This window comes from Lissotriton vulgaris, chromosome 9 (genome assembly GCF_964263255.1).
Source record: "Lissotriton vulgaris chromosome 9, aLisVul1.2, whole genome shotgun sequence".
Classification (NCBI taxonomy): domain Eukaryota; kingdom Metazoa; phylum Chordata; class Amphibia; order Caudata; family Salamandridae; genus Lissotriton; species Lissotriton vulgaris.
The window spans coordinates 919,598,515-919,614,275 of record NC_141697.1 but is presented as its reverse complement, the minus strand read 5'-3'; positions in this window follow the sequence as shown (position 1 = coordinate 919,614,275).

Genomic DNA, 15,761 nt, shown 5'->3' with positions numbered 1-15,761 from the left:
GAGGCCTGTAGTCAGGCTAACTTTGATTAAGCATTTAATGTGCACTTTAAATACATGATTATACATGCACATGTGTAACTTGAAGAATAAATGTGAAACATGCGTAAAAGAGTACATATTTACATATGTAAATATAACTTGATGTGTAACTGTAAAAATGTGAAGAAAGAAAGAATACATGCTTTCATTGTAAACTGAACATTAGTGCACACGTTTATAAATTTCGAGTTTCTACAGTGAATACAGTCCCTTAAGACATTTGAATGCTTCACACGTTAATGAAGTCAGGGTACACAGTGAATATAATATCAACTTCATGCATATAATTGCATTTCTGTGACGTGTAAGGGTGGAGTCTAAATTCCGTTGCTCCAACATGGACTGGCAGATGCCACAGGATAAATAAATGTACTCTAGAATACGCTCACCTTTGTAAGAGGAGATTTATAGCAATTCTGGCACTAAAAACTGTAGGCAGTTGAATGATAAATAGCTATTTAGAGGCACTCAGTTTACTTACCTCAGAAAGAGTGAATGCTGAGCTGGCCTTTCTGGATTTCAAACTGGTGATCAGCAGATGTCAGAGGTGGGTCTTCACCTTACTATCATTGTTAATAAGTAGGCTTTCCTGTTTTCAGTTTCTATTTTTGGTAAATTCTGGTGGATTTTTTTCAGTGTTTTCAATATCTTAAAAAACAGTTGTTCTCAGTGGTTACACATTTTCGTGCCACTAAAAACATCAGAAAAAGTGTTTTTCCGGTGTTTATGGAACGTTTTGCTTTTATTATTGCTTGCTTATTGCACTGAAAGAACATGGTATATAGACAGTGTACTTATAGTGTATATGAGGTCCAAATAGATTTTTGCAAATTAATCTTATTGCAGTACACCATACAATACTTCTTCAGAGAGTCTTTGGGTCATGTGCACTTGCTCTTTCCTTCCAATGTAATCTTCTCTGAAAAGGCCCTCTCAGCATTCATAGCCCCTTGGGCTGAGAACCATCAGCTAAGGGACACAGTTGGGATGACTCTTTCTTTGATGCCACATAAAGCACTAAATGATAAATATATGCGTTTTAGTTCCTGTGCATAAGAAAACAGTGCATCAAAATGGACTAACAAGTCAATAGCATCCCTCATTAACTCTTAAGATTGTAAAGATGCTTTCAGCATAACATCTAACAAGTGGCAAGGATCTTCTACAGGGAATCACTTCAGCTCGGGTATCAATTTTGACAGGTCATCACACAACTTTTATATATACGTAGCTGAATCACTGCAAATACAAACAATATCACTCCAATCTTTGTTGAACTTGGAAAGAACCTTTTTTGCAGAGCATTACAAGTGACACTGAGTTCAATGCTTTCCAAAAGTCTGGTGTCATGTTTTCACCACTATCCCAGATGCTTGGTGATATATATACTTGTCACTATACCTTGCATTGAATGTTTAAAGCCTGAGGTGTTGGCAATTCACCTACTATCAATACTGACCCACTAGAAAGTATGGTCTGATGTATTAAGGATTTTTACCCATTCTCTGTGGGTAAATGTGATGACACATATTGGGGAATATATTTATGAAACCAGCCATTTTACCTATCAGTGAAAGAATCAAATGCAGCCAAAATATAAAATATGAGTTTGATATTTTCTGATTCTCTACAGTTTATAAAATAATTAGACTAGACCTAAAACATGAAACTAAACCCTGCATCTTCAGACCAAAGGCCAAAAACTGAAAAAAGTAAAAGGAAGAAGAAACAATATTTTAGTGGCATCTCTAAAGAACTCAAGCAGAATAATGTTAGCCAGTCTTCCTTACTGCTAGCTTGTATAACAAAGTTACATTGTATTCACACCTTCAGGAAGAAGAAAATGACTCTCATTTTCTTTCTCCTTTCTTTGAATGGCATTTAGTTTGTGGTTGTGCAGGTGTTTTTTCAGTGTTTATATGTTTTCACCGGTGAGGACTATTTATCTTTCAGTGGGGTTTTATCAGTTATTATAGGTGTAAACCTAAAACCCCACAGCCTATTAATAAGATATCTGCAGGGAAGCGCTACTATGCCAGGAGCTCTGAACTGCCCTCTAAACCAACTTATTGCAGAACCATTTGAGAGCCTCACCCTGGGAAGCATATGGTATCCAGACACCCCTTATCAGATGGAAGTCTTCACCCCAAGACTGTGTGGAGTGACTATATGGTCTCCTGTCTGTACCTAAGCAGGCAGCTTTATCTGTTGTTTACAAGAGGCGATCCAGGGCTAGTTGGGAGTGGGAAGGCAGACTGCCACTGGCAAGGGTACTGTGGGCCTTTTTGCGAGCAAGAGAAATGCCTGCCTTCATTCAATGGAATAAGGACAACAACAAAAACAGACACTAATTGGGGTGCAGTGGCTCCTGGCTCCTTGGTGTAACTGCACCTGCTTCACTATTTATAGCTACTCCCAGGGCTTTAGGTGGGATTAAAAAAACTGAAGGGTCTCTGAAAGGGGCGTGGATGAAGTCATTAAGGGTGTGGCTTAAAAGCACATAAGCTGAAAATCTATGCTTAGCTTAGTGTGCCGTCCGACTGGTATTATGCTACTTCTGTCATTACATTCACACACACACACACACACGCACACACACACACACACACACACACACACACACACATATATATATATATATATATATATATATATATATATATATATATATATATATATATATATATATATATATAATACAGCAAGTAACATTACACTTACAACAAGCCAGTACTATTGGCTTTGTCAATGGTTGTTAGCTGCATAAGATAAATAAGCAACAACCATGCCTTTGTAGTATAGCCCATTAAATATGCTTTAGTTCTGAAATGGCGGGACTGTGAAATAACTATAACGGGGCTCTTTGAAGTTACATCAAAGGCAGTGAAGGGTGGCACAGCTGGAGAGGTAAGATTTATTTTTTCATGGTTGAGGGTAAAAAGGGAGAGCCCGATAGGGACCCGTCTCGGCACCTGCAGGACCCGGCCCACATAAAGCCCTGGCTACTAACTCTCCTTGACGCCCTCTGTCCTTGGTCAGCCGACTTAGATAATGGATGCTGCTGTGGTTGAATTTTAATAGGACATCTGGAGTCCAGTCAGCATCTTCTAAGAAATGAATTTGAGCTACAGGGAGAGGGCAGCGTCCGTTAAGAGGCTCGATTCGAGGGTAAAACGTTGGGAAGCAGAAGGAGTGTTGTCACATCCCCCTCACACTCCGCTTTCCTGCAGCTGGTTGTCTTTACTTGTCACTCAGGAGCTGCTGTGCCCCCCGCCAAGTTCTCACCCCACGCAGCGCGCGCTGCTGGCTGCGAGGGTTTCTTCCTGCCGGGACCCCGCCCTCACTCACCTGGCACAGAAGAATGGGGGCTGCTTGTTCAGACTCGGCCCCGGTAGCGTTGCACGCTCCCCGGGGGCTGAGTGGCTCCCCTCACGGCCGGTACTCGACAAGATAACAAAGACCTTGCCTGTCGTGTTTGAAGATATGGCAATTGGTCATTTCCGCCACGCAGGCGGTTGTTCTGTGGGCTCCTCGCGCAGCTGCCTGTGCACCTTGTTTAAACACGTAGCACAATCTTTACTATTGTGCTCCTTGTAGCGTGCTCACAGCAACTCCCAGCTTCCGGCTCTGCCAGTACCTTGCATCTAAGCTCTCATTCTTCGAGGGGGCGAACTACAGCCTGGCAGTGGCACGAAGCAATGCTGGCTCTGTCTCGGCTCGAGGTTCTCTTGGAACCTCGAGCCCAAAACGAGCCCAAAACGAGCCGCACTTTCACGGGAGAAGGTGAGGCCCAGTAGCTACAGCTGTCCACCATGCACCACTGGTGAACTAGGTTAAAATCCAACCTCGACCCAGAAATTCCGCCGAATGTCCCTGTGTTGGAAAAAAAACGTGCAACATTCTCAGAGTCTCTTGTAAGGCACTCTTATCCTATTGAGAGAGCTTTTCACTATGTAAAACTGCAAAGAACAAAATGTGGATTCTGCTTGTCACCCTCACTCGAAGGTCATCCGTCCACAATGAAAGAGACACCCATTTAGTGTCTGAATTGTAGTGTGAAACTGGAAAACCTGGGATCAGTCCTTGCATCCATGTATGTGATCCTCGGCAAGTACTTTATTTCACGAGCATCCTTTTTGTTCACTATTACGTATGCGTGGACCTTCAAATCACCAACCTTCACTCTGGAAGACGGCAAAACATCCGATCTGGAACCATACTTGCTTTGGACCGAAAATCCGACATCAGCTACACCGGCTAAACAATCAGCATCCACCAACTTCCTGGACATCCACTCCTTGTTCAACTTCGTACCAGCTATCCTACCACGCAACAATGTAAAAGGAGCAACACCAGTCGAAATGTGCGGGGTGGTTCTCACAGCCCACAACATGTCGCTAACAGCTTGGCGCCATTGTAACCCATTCACCAGAGCCAATTGAAGATGCTCTTTGACGACACGGTTGAAACGCTCGACTAAGCCGTTGCTGCGTGGGTGATAGAGGGATGTGCAAATATGTTTGATTCCAACCTCTTTGAAGAACAAGGACATTTCGGCAGAGACCAACTGCGTGCCATTGTCCGAAACTATCTCCTCAGGGAAACCCTCCCTAGAGAAAACATCGCGTAAAAACGAAATTACAACAGAGGAACTGATTGAATCAACAAACCTTACCTCAGGCCATTTGGTCATATAGTCAATCAACACTAGGATAAACTTTGGAGACGAACCAACGAGACCATAGGGCCCTGCAATGTCTAAAGCCAACTTAGACCAAGGAACATTCTTGACTACCACAGGTTCGACAGGCAAAGGATGGGTGACCTGCGACTTGTCACTGACTATGCACTCACAACATTCACGAACAAAATGTTCAACGTCCTTGCCCACAGACGGCCACCAGAAATCTTGCCTCACCCTGCGCTTCATAGAACGAATACCTGGATGCCCTTCGTGAGCAAGATCAAGAATTTTACCACGAATTGAAACAGGAACAACCAATAAGCCTCCTCTTCTCAAAATTCCATTCACAAGGGATAACTCATCCTTGACCCTCATGTAAGGGATAATGGCGGCAGGACAAGCTTTTTCACACGGCCAAGGTTTGCGAAGAAGATCAATAACCACATTCTATCAAATGGTGGATACCAACCTATTGTGGGCGCACTACCTTAACTTCAGGGTACAAAATTATAATCATCAACAATAATAAGATGGTGCTTCTAGAGAAATGATGCGTATCCTACATCACTAGCTTCATTAGAAGCGTCAATATGTACAATAGTCTCTGAGCACACACACAATTCACTAGTATACTTCAATTGTATATATGGCAAGTAACTCCAATTCTCCGGAGTCGGATTAACGATTGTAGTTTCCAAAGTCAATGCAAAAAGAGTCAACTTTCAGTATGTATCAAAAGTCCTTGTAATTTATTTCCAATGTTGATTACGCCAGCCAACACGTGTTTCGTCGTGCATTTAATAATACCTCGACTTCTTCAGGGCTCTGTATTTGTCAGTAATTTTCTCACTCTAATATGGTCCTCACAGCGTAAACCACTATTTAATCTTCGTATCCTCATCTCATGTCATCCAGCATTTCGAAAATAATATTTATCTCTCCAATCACCTATATTTACCACCAGTCAATATCATCTGGTGTGTTCAATTTCTTAATATCTTTAACTTCACTTTATCCACTTCATTCGACGGTAAATATTCAAATATAGCGTACACAGGGTCGTTGTCGTCTCTTGGTCCAGAATATGGCTATCAAATCTCGATTACTCCAAATATCACGACGACCTGTTTTTTCGTGTACTTTCAGCATATCATTTGTCGTTCAACGTTTCCAAGCACTGGCGTCTACAATAACCACCTGCATGTCATCATCCGAAGCAATACCTTCCAACCACTCGTTCTCAGAAAGGGCACAACCAACAGAGTCGCACAAAGAGCCCACGGCACAAACCACATCCAAATCATCACACGCAACGCTGTCATCACTATTGGGCAGGGGTAGCCTAGACAAGTAATCAGCAACCAAATTCTTTGCCCCAGCCACATACTCAAGCTGATATTGGAATTCTTGCAAATTGAACTACCACTTAGAGATTCTAGGAGTTGCTCTACCTCCACCTTTGGTGGTGAATAAGTCGACCAAGGGCTTATGGTCAGTCCTTAAGATAAACCTATTTCCCCATAAGAAATTCTTGAAATGTAAAACCCCCCACCACTTGGCAAGGGCCTCCTTTTCAATGGTAGAGTAAGTTCCCTCAGCACCTCTCAAGGTTCTGGAGGCAAAAGCAATAGTTTCCTCATGCCCGTCACTCCTTCTTTGCATGAGGACCGCCCCCAACCCCACATTACTTGCATCGGTGGAAAGAATACATAAGTCATTGATGTTGAACAATTTCAAAGGGCGGGCACCAATAATCTCTTGCTTAATGACATTGAAATTGTTGTCACAATCATCATCCCAAACAAACTTTACATTTTTCTTAAGAAGGCTGCGCATAGCAGCAGTTTTGGAAGAAAAGTTTTTGACAAATTTGGAGTAGTACTCCACCAGACCAAGGTATGAGCGTAGCTGATCCTTGCTGGTGGGAACAGGAGCATTCTGAATAGCATCAATGATTTTGACTTTAGGTTCAACACCATTCTGGGATATGTGGTGACCAAGATAGTCCACCCCTTCTTGGAGAAATTTGCATTTATCCTCCCTCAAGGTTAGCCCACTAGACCTTAAAATGCTCAGAACAAGTTTCACACGTTCGTCATGTTCAAGTTCAGACTTCCCATGGACCAATATGTCATCCTGGAAAAAAACAACCCCAGGAATGTCCTTGAATAGGTTGTTCATCAGCCTTTGAAAAACAGCCGAGGCTGAAGCTAAGCCAAACGGCATGCGGATGTAACGATAAGCTCCCTCCGGAGTTACAAAAGAGGTAAGGTGCTTGGAACTGGGACACAACTCAATTTGATGGTATGCAGATGAAATATCAAGAGAAGTGAAGAACTTAGCACCCTCGAGAGTGGCTAGCATTTCGTTGATATTAGGGAGTGGTTGCCGGTCGATCCAAATGTTGGCATTGAGATCGCGGAGGTCAACACACATCCTTAAACACTTGTCAGACTTCCTCGCTAAAACTATAGGAGCAAGCCACTCAGAACCCTCAATTGGCTCAATCACGCCTGCAGCACACAAACGCTTTAATTCCTTTTTTAATTCTGCACGTAGGCTTAAGGGCACTTTCCGTACCTTATGGGCAACAGGAATGGCACTTTCTTTCAAGATTATACGGTGTTGAAAACCCTTGAGTTTACCTAACTCACCGCTAAAAACCTCAGGAAACATAGACGCCCACTTAGTGTTAGACACATTAGATACGGCAAGTAATTTGGGTGATGCAGAAATCGAAGAGTAAAACTCGCATAGTTTACTGCGGGGTATCACCATGTCTGGATGATTGGGATCTAAAACGATGTTCAAATCACCTTGCTCATCCCACCCCAATAGATTGGTACCATCTCTTACTATAAATACAGTACAAATAGAGTGGTCCCCATGGAACTCTAGTTCTGCAGAACATTTTCCCAAAACCTCAACCCTTTTGCTATTATATGCAAATATTTTGATACTGGAAGGTTCCAAAAGTACATTAGATAATTTCCTGAAATCAGTGAAGTTCAACAAGGTAAAAGGAGACCCAGAATCTGCAAGGAATTTGCAGACAACCCCATTCACAACTATCGAACAAGAGGGAGACTTCCTCTTTCGAAGACCAGACAAGGCAAACAGCTCTACTACACCGGCTTCATGTGAAGTAGCAGACAGCATCAACAACTCATAACACTCTTCATCAGATTCCCCCGAAATGTTTTTAACAAAGGGGACGGGCTTACTCGTAGAAGTAGCCTTGCACATGCGTGAATAATGACCTTTGTTCCCACATTTATAGCAGGTTTGATTGAGAGCAAAGCAAAATTTAGCAGAACCAAGATGGGACCTGCTGCCACAACGAAAGCATATCAATTCACTCTGTACAGACTTGCTTTTGGTAGGAACATTGGATGGAACTGAGCGGGTAACATTAGGCAAAGGGGTAACTTTAGGTCTGAAAGGGGATTTGGAATTCAATAGCTTAACCTCTGCGGCAGAAGAGGACGTGAAAGAAGAAGGGGAACTCATTTCTCTGACACAAAATTGGGAATGTTCAATACTTTTGGCCAAAGTGAGGGCAGTCTCCAAATCAGGATCACCAGAAGCAAGCAGCTTCTCTTGAATTTTCTTGTTGGAAGTACGTTCAATTAGTTGATCTTGTATGATCTCATCCCTGAATTCCCTGTAGTTACAGTTAATAGCTAGTATGCGCAGGGCTGCCACAAAGTCGTCAATTGATTCACAAGGGGTTTGGGCACGTTGAAGAAATCTGTGGCGTTCAAGCACAACATTCCTTTTTGGAGAAAATCTTTTATCGAGAGTTTTGATCAATGTGGCATAATCATCAATCAAGAGTGATTTTCCAGCATCACCACCACTAACTGTAATGGTGACCACATCGAGAGTCAATGTTTTTAATATGTTCCTGGCTTCGGTGCCAAGATTGTAGATAAGTAGAGCTTTTTTCTTTTTGCCAGTGAAGGTTTCGCCATCAATAGCTTCCAAATACGCTTCAAAGGTGTCCTTCCACTGCTCCCATGGTACAGGGGGAGTACCAGCAGTTTGTAAAAAGGTGGGAGGGGCCAAAACACGATCCATTGCGTGGGTGAGTTGCTGCCCCAACGCTAAATCCAAAAACGAATGTACTTTAATAAACAGAGGGGAACATTAATGATCGGGATTGATGAGCAGAGAAATGCTTAAAGCAGTGCACACACACGGAATGAGCAGTAAAACAGGTAAAACAAGTTAAATTGTGTCGTGCGCCAGGGTGTAAGCAATCACTGGTGTAAGCATCGCTTTGATGTAAAGCTGTGCGCATCAGCGGTGAAATAGAAGCAGCTGTGCGCGTCGTGCGGGGGTTTCTTGGGTTGCTAGGATACCAATGTAACTTAAAATGGCCGCTCGCGACGTGCAATGTCGCACTGACGTCGTCAGGCAGGTCAGGCAAGATCAGCGTAGTAGAGCGAGAGCAAGCAGCAGCTCTATCGCGTAGGGAAAGCTTTTGAAAAGTACCTTAGAGTACACGAAGAGGAGTAAGCAGGCACAGAAAACAGCGCAACAGGCAGCGGAAGTCAACAGGAAACGAAGGAAGCTTTCGTCCGACAGGACATCTGGACCACAACAACACCGATGGTCAAGAAAACCGGATCGCTTCGAAGAGGATCCTCATCAAGTTGGGGAGGCTGGGAGCTGGAAACGATTGTCGCCACTGAAAAGAAGTGGGAACCACAGGAAAGGTAAGGGAATGGCTTTATTAACATCCAGCCACAGCAACTCCCCGGCAGCAACTGCCGAGACTAGAATACTAGAAGTGTTCCTCGCAGGGAACATTCGGTATAGAATGCTAGGGCAGGGAGGAGAAGACCCAACACATATGTATAGCCAATGTTCCTCCAAAAGTTCTTGCAGACTCAGGTTCTCCCTATAAAAGTATTTCTCATTCATTTTACAAAATAATGTGGCGTAACACTATAAAAAATATGTAGCCAAGATGTATGCATCTCATTAAATGCAACATTTGTTTGGGTGGCTACATCAGTGTTATTTAGGTATAATAGTTAGGACTGGGGTTGTTGTTCCTATTTCATGTATTAAAGAACAAGTTAGCACTGTTTTGCATAACATAAAAACAGACAATCCCAAAGGATTTTCTATGTACTATTTATTGACTGGGAGTTAATAAGGTAAAGACCCTTTGATGACATTCAATAGCACGGACGGTGCTTTGTTCGACTGATGGAGGAATGATTGAGGGGAGTCCTTCATAATATAGATGCTCCTGCAGTAAAGCTGACACTATAAACTAGTTTCACAAGTTAGAAGAGCACATGGCGGATGTAAGATTCCATTCTTGTAGCTATACAAGCTTTGCACCAACTCCAGGTTGTGTGGAACAAGGAATTCAGGTCTGGAAACTTGTTAGTATCTATATTCACACCAAATGTTAAAGTGGGAGTGGGTGGGCTATTTATTATGAATATCAATCAATCAATCAATCAACTTGTAAAGAGTGCTACTCACCCGTGAGGGTCTCAAGGCGCTGAGGGGGGGGGGGGGCTACTACTGCTTGAAAAGCCAGGTCTTGAGGAGTCGTCTGAAGGTGAGCAGGTCTTGGGTCTGTCTCAGATGGGTGGGGAGGGTGTTCCAGGTTCTGGCGGTGAGGAAGGAGAAAGATCTGCCTCCGGAGGTTGTTCGTTAGATGCACGGGACGGCGGCAAGGGCGAGGTTCGTGGAGCGGAGCTGGCAGGCAGGGGTGTCGAAGTTGAGTCTGTTGTTCAGGTAAGTTGGTCCGGTGTTGTGGAGTGCTTTGTGTGCGTGGGTGAAATGAAATGAAATTAAATGAATTTGTACTTGTAAAGCGCACTTATACCCCAACCGGGGTTTCCTGGTGCTGTATGCATACCACTGTGGAACCCTTCCTGGCTTTTCCCTGTGAAATGTCCACTCCTGGGCACCCCCAAGGTGAAGCCAGGTATCCCAGGGCTGTTGGGGCCATTGTGAGGAGCTTGAAGGTGATCCTCTTGTTGATGGGGAGCCAGGTCTCTTAGGTGGGAGGTGATGTGGCTGTGGCGGGGGACGTTGAGGATAAGTTGGGTGGAGGTGTTTGGGACGCGTTGTAGTCGTCGCAGGTATTTGGCCGGGATTCCTACATAGAGGGCGTTGCCGTAGTCCAGCCTGCTGCTGATGAGGGCTTGGGTCAGTGTTCTTCTGGTTTCGGTCGGGATCCACTTGTAGATCCTGCGAAGCATGCGGAGGGTGTTGTAGCAGGAGGAGGAGGTGGCGTTGACCTGCTTTGACATGGAGAGGGAGGAGTCGAGGGTGATTGGAAAGGTCCTTTGAATCTGTAGCCTTGATAGAGGTGTTGTTGACCAACTTGTTAAACTCCACTCCATTCCCTTAGCTGGGGTCCTTCACCTCCTGGTAGTGTGTGCTTTGTGGCTATGTTACATGTGGTATGCTTAGAGCCTGTACACTGTGCAAAGGGTGTCATCTTTGAGCGCACACCACATGTAGAGTAACTGTTTTTCTGTTCTTGGAGCACCCCTTGGAGTCTGTGCCTCAAATACCCTTGCATGTTTTTTTCCCGGAATTCCATATTCAGCCCTGAAATGCGCCCAGAAACACCTCCTTGACTAAAACAGCGTGGCTCCATTGTGAAAAACAAGCCCTGCCGTGCTCAGAAACAAAGTAACTTTGTTTGGAATGATTGGCTTTTTGCCTCATTTGTTTCCAGTTTCCAATGTAGGAATCCTGTGAAAATTCCGTCATAGATGTTCCTGCTTCTTTTTGGGACTGAACTTGAAAGTGGTGCAGCTGCACATGTGGCCTTGGCTTCTCACAAGTGCCCTAGCTACACAAAAGTACTCTATGCAGTCAATGCCTCATGTCTGTTTTGAATCTGGAAGGAAGCTGTGGGGCACCAGATGAAAGAATCAAGGGCCATAAGCAGGACATCCTATTGCTCCTAAGCCTGTGACCAGAGGTAATATAGAAGCTGCTTCCTTGCTTGGAAGATGAGCAGTTGAACTGCCGGGAGTGGAGAAAGAGCTTCTCTGTGTGAGAAGACAGGGCAAGGCCCAAGTAATTGAGATTTTCAAGGAGAATCAAGTGGTCAAAGTGGGTATTTGGCAAGTTTCAATGGAGTTCAATAGTAGTCAATGCCCTGGTACAGAAGTTGTAAACAGCAATATCTACCAGTGGTACTTATTAGATGAATACTAATTGCCCCTGGATATGGAAATAAAAGTATAGACATGGCCATTGCTAGATTTTGAGCCTTACAATGTAGTTTCTTATGCAAGACGCTAAAGATTTTTCAGCATTGGTTGATTAGATCTTTGATAGCTGACGTGAAGCATTGAAAGGGATAAAATATCAACAATACATTTATGAATTGCGAAGCCCATGTGACTCCACAATAAGGACCAGGAATCACTGAATATGGTTAAAGGGTTTTATTTCGATTACCAATCAATCCAGTAAATATGCAAGCCAAGTGTAGGTTCAATAAGTACATTAGTATAATAGGGAAAGTAGCATTTCACAGGTGATTAAGATGCAATAGAATGAGAAACAGAATTGTGTCAGCCACAATAATACAGTAACAGCTAAAAGTGAACAGGTGTTCCATGAAGAAACATTCTTTCTCTCGTCTAAACATAAGTCACATATGAGGTAATCGATCTAGGATCGCCTATTTTGGAGCATAGAAGAAGGTGTCAGCATGATCAGACTTCAGTAGAAGTCGAAAGAAAATGGGAAATAACAGCCAGATTCATCAAAGACCCGTTTTGCGAGTCTTTAATAGCGATTCATAAGGAATCGCTATTACAGACTCGCAAAACGGGATTCATGTAGGAATCGCAAAATAAAATGTGATTCCTACACATTCCTAAAGGGCCATAGGAATGAATGGGGAGTATTCCTTATTTGCGATTAGCAATTTGCTAATCGCAAATAAGATAGCGATTTAAAGGGTGCCAGGGGTGTCCAAAGGACACCCTGTAGCACCCCTTAAATGCAAATTTAAACAGGTGTTGCGCACACACATGTCCAAAGGACATGTGTGTGTGTAACATGCAAAAGAAAAAAATGCACTAAAGTGCTTTTTACTCTTTTTTCGCAATTTACCACGAAGTCAGACTTCGTGGTAAATTGCGACCAAATATTGCGAATTCGCAATTTCAAAATGGTTGATGAATTGCATTTAAGGAATCTCTATTAGAGATTCCTTAAATCCAATTCCTCGCAAATCTGCGATTTCGCTAATAGCGATTTTTGCATTTGGGATGATGAATCCCAAATGCAAAAATTGCACTCGCAAAGGTCCAGATTCTCAGAATCTGGCCCTTTGCGAGTGCAATTTCGCTTGATGAATCGGGCTGTATGTGTTTAGCATAAAGCTTCACACTTTCAAGAAGAGGGCAAGCAGAGAGGTCTGTGCCTCTCAAAGCTAAAGGGAATGTACTTCAACCCTAACTGTGTGAACACCAACTTAAAAGTAACAGGAAATGCAGAAATGTTTTTATCTCTCTTCAAACTACCGGGCACCAATCAAAACATTACTTGAGTGAATCTGCAACATAGCTCTGAATTCCCAACGCATCGAACTGTAACTGCGGTTCTCAGCCTTGAGCGTCTTGTCATCCTGGAACATGATGAACAGAAAGCTTCTTTTGACCATTGTTTCTCCACGCTTACTGCCAAGTTTACCTCCAGGCCACTCTATCAACACTCTAATACAGACAATAAACCTTTCTCTAGCTAACAAAATAATAAACCTGCAGGAAAAGAAAAACATACTGCCAAGAAAATGCATTTTAACTGAGGCCTGTAGTCAGGCTAACTTTGATTAAGCATTTAATGTGCACTTTAAATACATGATTATACATGCACATGTGTAACTTGAAGAATAAATGTGAAACATGCGTAAAAGAGTACATATTTACATATGTAAATATAACTTGATGTGTAACTGTAAAAATGTGAAGAAAGAAAGAATACATGCTTTCATTGTAAACTGAACATTAGTGCACACGTTTATAAATTTCGAGTTTCTACAGTGAATAAAGTCCCTTAATACATTTGAATGCTTCACACGTTAATGAAGTCAGGGTACACAGTGAATATAATATCAACTTCATGCATATAATTGCATTTCTGTGACGTGTAAGGGTGGAGTCTAAATTGCGCTACTCCAACATGGACTGGCAGATGCCACAGGATGAATAAATGTGCCCTAGAATACGCTCACCTTTGCAAGAGGGGATTTATAGCAATTCTGGCACTAAAAGCTGTAGGCAGTTGAATGATAAATAGCTATTTAGAGGTACTCAGTTTACTTACCTCAGAAAGAGTGAATGCTGAGCTGGCCTTTCTGGATTTCTAACTGGTGATCAGCAGATGTCAGAGGTGGGTCTTCACCTTACTATCAATGTTAATAAGATATCTGCAGGGAAGCGCTACGTATGATGCCAGGAGCTCTGAACTGCCCTCTACACCAACTTATTGCAGAACCATTTGAGAGCCTCACCCTGGGAAGCATTTGGTATCCAGAGACACCCCTTATCAGATGGAAGTCTTCAGCCCAAGACTGTGTGGAGTGACTATATGGTCTCCTGTCTGTACCTAAGCAGGCAGCTTTATCTGTTGTTTACAGGAGGCGATCCGGGGCTAGTTGGGAGTGTGAGGAAGGCAGACTGCCACTGGCAAGGGTACCGTGGGCCTTTTTTGCGAGCAAGAGAAATGCCTGCCTACATTCAATGGAATAAGGACAAATAAAAACAGACACTAATTGGGATGCAGTGGCTCCTGGCTCCTTGGTGTAACTGCACCTGCTTCACTATTGATAGCTACTCTCAGGGCTTTAGGTGGGATTACAAAATTGAAGGGTCTCTGAAAGGTGCGTGGATGAAGTCATTGAGGGTGTGGCTTAAAAGCACATAAGCTGAAAATCTAAGCTTAGCTTAGTGTGCCGTCCGACTGGTATTTTGCTACTTCTGTTATTACATTCATACATACATATATATATATATATATATATATATATATATATATATATATATATATATATATATATATATATATATATATATATATATATATATATATATATATATATATATACACACATATATATATAAATATATATATATATAATACAGCAAGTAACATTACACTTACAACAAGCCAGTACTATTGGCTTTGTCAATGGTTGTTAGCTGCATAAGATAAATAAGCAACAACCATGCCTTTGCAGTATAGCCGATTAAATATGCTTTAGTTCTAAAATGGCGGGACTGTGAAATAACTATAACGAGGCTCTTTAAAGGTACATCAAAGGCAGGGAAGGGTGGCACAGCTGCAGAGGTAAGAATTTTTTTTTCATTGTTGAGGGTAAAAAGGGAGAGCCCGATAGGGACCCGTCTCGGCACCTGCAGGACCCGGCCCACTTAAAGCCCTGGCTACTAACTCTCCTGGACGCCCTCTGTCCTTGGTCAGCCGACTTAGATAATGGATGCTGCTGTGGCTGAATTTTAATAGGACATATGGAGTCCAGTCAGCATCTTCTAAGAAATGAATTTGAGCTACAGGGAGAGGGCAGCGTCCGTTCAGTGCATGAGAGAGCTCTTAAGAGGCTCGATTCGATGGTGAAATGTTGGGAAGCAGAAGGAGTGTCGTCACATCCCCCTCACACTCCGCTTTCCTGCAGCTGGTTGTCTTTACTTGTCACTCAGGAACTGCTGTGCCCCCCGCCAAGTTCTCACCCCACGCAGCGCGCGCTGCTGGCGGCGAGGGGGTCTTCCTGTCGGGACCCCGCCCCCACTCACCTGGCACAGAAGGATAGGGGCTGCTTGTTCAGACTCGGCCCCGGTAGCGTTGCACGCTCCCCGGGGGCTGAGTGGCTCCCTTCACAGCCATTACTCGACAAGATAACAAAGACCTTGCCTGTCGTGTTTGAAGATATGGAAATTGGTCATTTCCGCCACGCAGGCGGTTGTTCTGTGCGCTCCTCGCGCAGCTGCCTGTGCACCTTGTTTAAACACGTAGCACA